Source organism: Herpailurus yagouaroundi, unplaced genomic scaffold (assembly GCF_014898765.1).
Source record: "Herpailurus yagouaroundi ecotype Mexico unplaced genomic scaffold, PumYag 250, whole genome shotgun sequence".
In the NCBI taxonomy this organism is placed as follows: Eukaryota; Metazoa; Chordata; class Mammalia; order Carnivora; family Felidae; genus Herpailurus; species Herpailurus yagouaroundi.
In genome coordinates this window covers 793,026-798,433 of record NW_024412467.1, presented here as the reverse complement: position 1 = coordinate 798,433, position 5,408 = coordinate 793,026, and the positions used below count along the sequence as shown (strand labels likewise).

Sequence of the window (5,408 nt, the reverse complement as noted above, 5' to 3'; positions counted from 1 at the left end):
CCCAATCCAGGCCCAGAACCACTGCACCCAATCCCAGCTCACAACCACTGCGCCCAATCCGGGCCCAGAACCACTGCACCCAGTCCCAGCTCACAACCACTGCGCCCAATCCAGGCCCAGAACCACTCACGGCACCCAATCCGGGCCCAGAACCACTGCACCCAATCCCAGCCCACAACCACTGCGCCCAATCCAGGCCCAGAACCACTCACGGCACCCAATCCAGGCCCAGAACCACTGCTCCAATCCCCGCCCAGAACCAGCAGCACTTGAGGGGGAGGGCTGAGCCCCACAGGTGATTGCTCTGCATTCAGGATCTACCCCCCAGGACTTGCAGAGCCCCGAGAATGTTCACCAGATAAGAAAAAAACAGTGTGGCCCTGAGCGAAAGGATCAAGGAGAGGTAGAGAAAGGTGATGTTCGCTTCCTCGTGTGAGCTCCTTGGTTTCCGGATGTATAGACTGTGCAGCAATAACCCAAAGAACACACGGGTCCCTGCGAAGAAAGAAAGGCAACAATGACCTGTGCGGTCAGCTTAGTTTACGGCCCGAGGGCTCAGTCCCTTAGGGGCTACGTCACCCTACCTCCCCGACCCTGTTTCCTCCGGGCCATTTGCACTGGATTCGCTTTCTCCTCAGTCGTCCCCGACCCGCTTCCGAGGGGCTCTGCCCAGAGGACCACCACCCCGGCCCGGTACCAGGTGCATCGGGGGGGGGGGTCCTCGCCCTCCTATCCCCCACCTAGGAGGAAGAAGGTGACTGTGAAGAGAAAGCAGTGTTTCTGGTGCCGGGAAGGGGCTGAGGGAAGGCCAGGAGGATAAAGCTCAGGAAGAAGGACAGAAGAAGGGGGACGATCACGAAAATCCGACCAAATGTGAAGTGGTCTGAATTGGGAAGGGAGAGGGGAGAAAGGCCAGCAGCTCCCTCCAGGGTGCCCTTCCTTCCTGGGTCTGAGTCCCTAGAATGCTAAAGAAGCAGGGCACAGACTTCAAGGTGGGAGCCAAGGGCAACTGGTGGGAAGCGGAGGGAGCTGCAGAAGGATCTAGAATACCGATTCTAGAATGGTGATTCCAGAACGGTGATTCCAGCCGGGCTGGTGTCCCCCCCCCCCCCCGAGGCCTGACGCCCCACCGGGCCCCCATGGGGTGGAAAGAGGGGCCGACAATTCCTGGGAAGGATGGAATCGGTGTGGGGCCCTCCCTTTGGAGGGCAGAACTTACTCGATCTTGATGAAGGAACCCGGCCCGTGACGTCAGCGCTGCAGATGGCCAAGAGGGCGCTGAACGGGCGGGGGCAGTGCCCGGGACCTCTACCCTCACCCAGGTGGAGAGGTTGAAGGCCCACCACAGCAGGGCCGAGCCCGCGAAGGTGCCCACCAGGATGAGGACGCGGGTAAGGCCTATCCCACACTTCACACAAAAGGGTGCTGACTGGAAAAACGTGAGGGGAAGGCGCACGAGCTAGATTTTCTCACGTCCTTTGGGGTTTCTCTCCCCATCCTTAAACTGCCATCCAAGTCCCATCTCCTCTCGGCTTGCAGAATTCTGCCTCCTCCCTCCCGGCCCTGTCCCCTCCTGTCTCTGTGCCCTGGCCGTCAGGGCCGAGAGCCGTCCCCTCGCTGGAACCCTGCACGGGCCCTCGCAGCCTTGCGTTGTTACTACGCTTTTCCTGGGTGTCCCTGGGCTGGAAGTCCCTGGAGGACAAGAGCCCCGACTTAACCTCCCGTCACACTCGGCCCAGTGCTTTACATGCAAGAATATCTCAGCCAATACCTGTTGACAGAAAGGGGGAAAAAATAAATAGCAGATGCCAAATCCGTGCCTCGGTGATGTCGAGAGAAGTCAAGTTTTTTTCTGATGCTCAGCTTTCCCTGGCACGGTCGTCGCCTCTTGTCCCCCTGTCTTCCTGCTGACGGTCCCGGCTTACCTTTTCTCTTATTTCTTCTTTTCATCGTTCTGTTTCAGCTCTAATCCTGTGACAGCCTAACCTCTTCAAGAGTAGAAGCTCGCGGTCCTCTCCTGTGTCCCCCTTGGTAGGGACACTCGGTGACATCCTAAGTATGTGAACTCTACCTTCCTCCCTGCTGTCTCTGTTTAAAAAAGCAAAAAACAAAAAACATAGCAGGGGCCCCCGGTTGGCTCAGTCGGTTAAGCATCCGACTCTGCCTCCGGTCACGATCTCACAGTTTGTGAATTTGAGCCCCGCATCCACAGAGCCCGCTTCAGATCCTCTGTCCCCCTCTCTCTGCCCCTCCCCTGCCCATGCTTTCTCTCCCCCAAATCAATAAAACATTAAAAAAAACCACAAACCTATATCATTTCCCAGGGCGCCTGGTTGGCTCCGTTGTGGAGCATGTGGCTCTTGATCTTGGGGTTGTGAGTTCGAGCCCCATCTTGAGTATAGAGGTTATTAAAACAAAAAAAATCATTTCCCACACCTCTCCACCCAGCCATGTCTTTGTTTTCCTTGGCACTCGTGTACCTCAAAAGTTATGGCTTGTGTCCTTCGTTCTAACTTCTAATACTGACTAGGCAGGAACACTGCATTCCTGTACAAGACTGAAGGGGACATGAGAGAGATTACAGGATAATCAAGGAGATACCTGGGGAGATAAAAGTGGAAACCAGTTTTGTGTTAAGGGTGCACGGGTCAGACTGCCCACTTCCATCCTTCATCAGAATACTGTTAGCCCATGTGACACCTTTGGCCCCCGCCCCTACTGACTAGCACGCTGCTTGGCCAATGGTGGACACTCGGCAAGTTTGTTGATGAAGGAATTAATGAGTAAGTAAATATAAAGAATAAGGAGAGGACGACGCAGAGGGCTGCTAAGAACCTCTCTGGAAGCTTTTAAAATGCAAATTCTGGGAAGGCCAGGACTATCTTGTCCATTCTGTTCATTTCAGTGTTCTGAGCCCTAACATACTGTCTGTCACGAGGCAGGTGCCACATAAATATTTTTGGAACGAATGAATGATCCAGGAACACAAGACTCCTCCTCGGGGTGGAGGGGTTCATCACGTTCACTCAGCTGACCTTTCCTGTTAGGTATACACTATACCAAAATGTTTAAAAATTCAGTAGGAATTTTGTCGAGTGTGCAATACATTTCTAGCTCAGAACTATAGGCTTTTGTATGAGTCCGTTGTGCAATTAAGAGGATAGTCTGCTCATGCCAGTGGCCGGGGAAAGAAGGGGTTTTTGTGGCGGGAAATCAGATGTAATTCGACAAGGTAAAGATCGCTTTTGACAACCACGTGCACTTGGAGACCCAACCCTGAGACTTAGGGAGAGTAGACATGGCAAAGGAGTGTCTTTAAGTTTCAAGGTTGGCGGGAGCTCCATTGGAAAGGGCAACATATTTTCTTGGCTCAATGGCCCCAGGGAGTGTGATTCTTGAGTGCAGTTCAGTACGATGGGGTGGGGTCCACACACAGATTCCAAACCTTTCCCAACCAGAGATCTATACCTGAGCTGATCTAATCTATAGAAAACAGAATGACCACCAGTCACCATTTTCTCAAAGGGTGGCACCCAAATAGTTCCATTCTAGATGCCTTAGGAGAGGTTAATTCATGACCTCCAGTGGACACCTTAGTGCACGAGGCTGACTTAGGTTGGTCTGAGAAAAGATGGACCAAGGCTGAGTCTCCTACACATTTCCCACGTGAGAAAAGCTTAGGATTTTCTCAGGGTCTATGTAGCTCTAAAAAATAATCCTTTGAGTTAGTAGCTTCAGTACACTAGACTTTTCCTCGGGTGCCCAGATGCCCTTTATCCGTCTTGTGGAAGACAGTGGGACATTACTTAGTGCTCTTAAGTTCCGTGGTAATCTTTTATCTGAGTTGGAAGACACCTTTAGGGGCAAATGGTATTTATAAGCTTCCAGAAGACTTCAGGGGCTCTTTTGCCTCCTTTACACTGTAAACACATAGTACCTTTCACATATGACTCAACATTTTTCTATCTTACAGTACAGTTTTTGTTTTGACATATCATATACGCATGTACATGACAAGTGGTAATTTAAAAAAAAAGAAGAAGAAGTGTCGGGGAAACAGCCAGCTAACTCTACATAATCTGTCTCCCACGTCACCCACCCCCAAGAAAGACCCCGCACTTCGGGTAAACGTAAAGACACACACACACACACAACCTGGAGCTAGCCCCTCCCTCCAACCACTCATCTCACAACTCTCCTAGCTCTGAGGTCTTTCACGCAGTTAGATATTTTGAAAACCTAGTTGAACGTGGCATTGGGACACCGGGAACTTGGGGGAGCCGATCTCGGACCTGTTCCGGCTGTTTGTCCCGGGCAGTTCCCATGTCCTGTCCCGGGGAGGGATGCCGGGGGTGGGAGGAGCCGCGGGCTCCGGCGACAGGTCGCGGGTCACTCGGCTGCAGCGGGCAGCCCCGCACGCGCCCTCTGGCGGCCGCGAGCATCCTCGGGTGTCCACCAGGTGCTGGGACACCGCGGGGCGGGGGGAGGTGGGGAGGAGAGGCGGGGAGCGGCCTCCGTGCGCCCCCCCCCCCACCCCCCCGCCACCGGCCAGCCTTGCGCGTGGAGCGCGGTCCTGGGGGGCCCGTCGGGGTCGCCCGGGCGCGTGCACCTGTGTGTCCCTGGAAGCAGCCGCCGCCGTTTCCGCGAGCAGAGCGCCCTCCGCGCCTTCGGGCCCCGGGCGGGGTGGCAGAGGAGCCCGCTCCGCCTGGGCGCGCGGGGACAGCGGGGGACGCGCGGGCTGGGCTCGCTTCCCGCCGGCGGACGCCCCTGCGTAGGCCGTGTAGCTAGCGACCGGAAGTGGGGAGCAGGTGCTCCAGTGGCGCAATCGGTTAGCGCGCGGTACTTATACAGCAGTATGTGTGCGGGTGATGCCGAGGTTGTGAGTTCGATCCTCACCTGGAGCATCGTTTTCCGCCCAGAGGCGGCCTCCCTCCGGAGAGATCCTTTCCTGCCTCCCTAGGCACCTTGGGGACCACATCCCACCGTCTTCGATGTGTTTGAGTTTGTTCGATAGCAAGTATCCTCCCGGTTCTCCTTCGCGCTTTTGAAACAGAACAATGTGAAGAAGGGTTTGCAGACCGAGTCTGTTGTGCTGCGGTGACTTAGCTTCTCTCTTTAGCCCCACCCTGCCCTTCCTGCACCCCCCTTCCCACTTTGCTCTAAAGACGATGGCTCCTGGGGAGCCCCCGGCACATACTTAGAAAGTGCTGAGCAACTTGCCTGCTGTGACGAGCCCTGAACTCCATTAGAGGGAACTCAGAAGTGAGACATTTCCTGCCCGATGAAAATTCCAGCTTCGGGGAACAATGAGACGCTGATTTCTGATTTCTGAAGACAGCATCACCTCTAGTACCCCCCCCCCGCCCCCACTTTACCCTGATGAACCAACAACCATGGCAGGTTGAGCA

General features: G+C 54.9%; 1 non-coding gene across 1 annotated transcript; it reads left to right on the top strand.

Annotated features, from left to right (window-relative positions):
- Positions 1-4,810: 4,810 nt before the first annotated feature.
- TRNAI-UAU (transfer RNA isoleucine (anticodon UAU)) lies at positions 4,811-4,904 on the top strand. The gene is made up of 2 exons: positions 4,811-4,848; positions 4,869-4,904. It is a non-coding gene; the product is annotated as a tRNA-Ile (tRNA).
- The last annotated feature ends 504 nt before the right edge of the window (positions 4,905-5,408 follow it).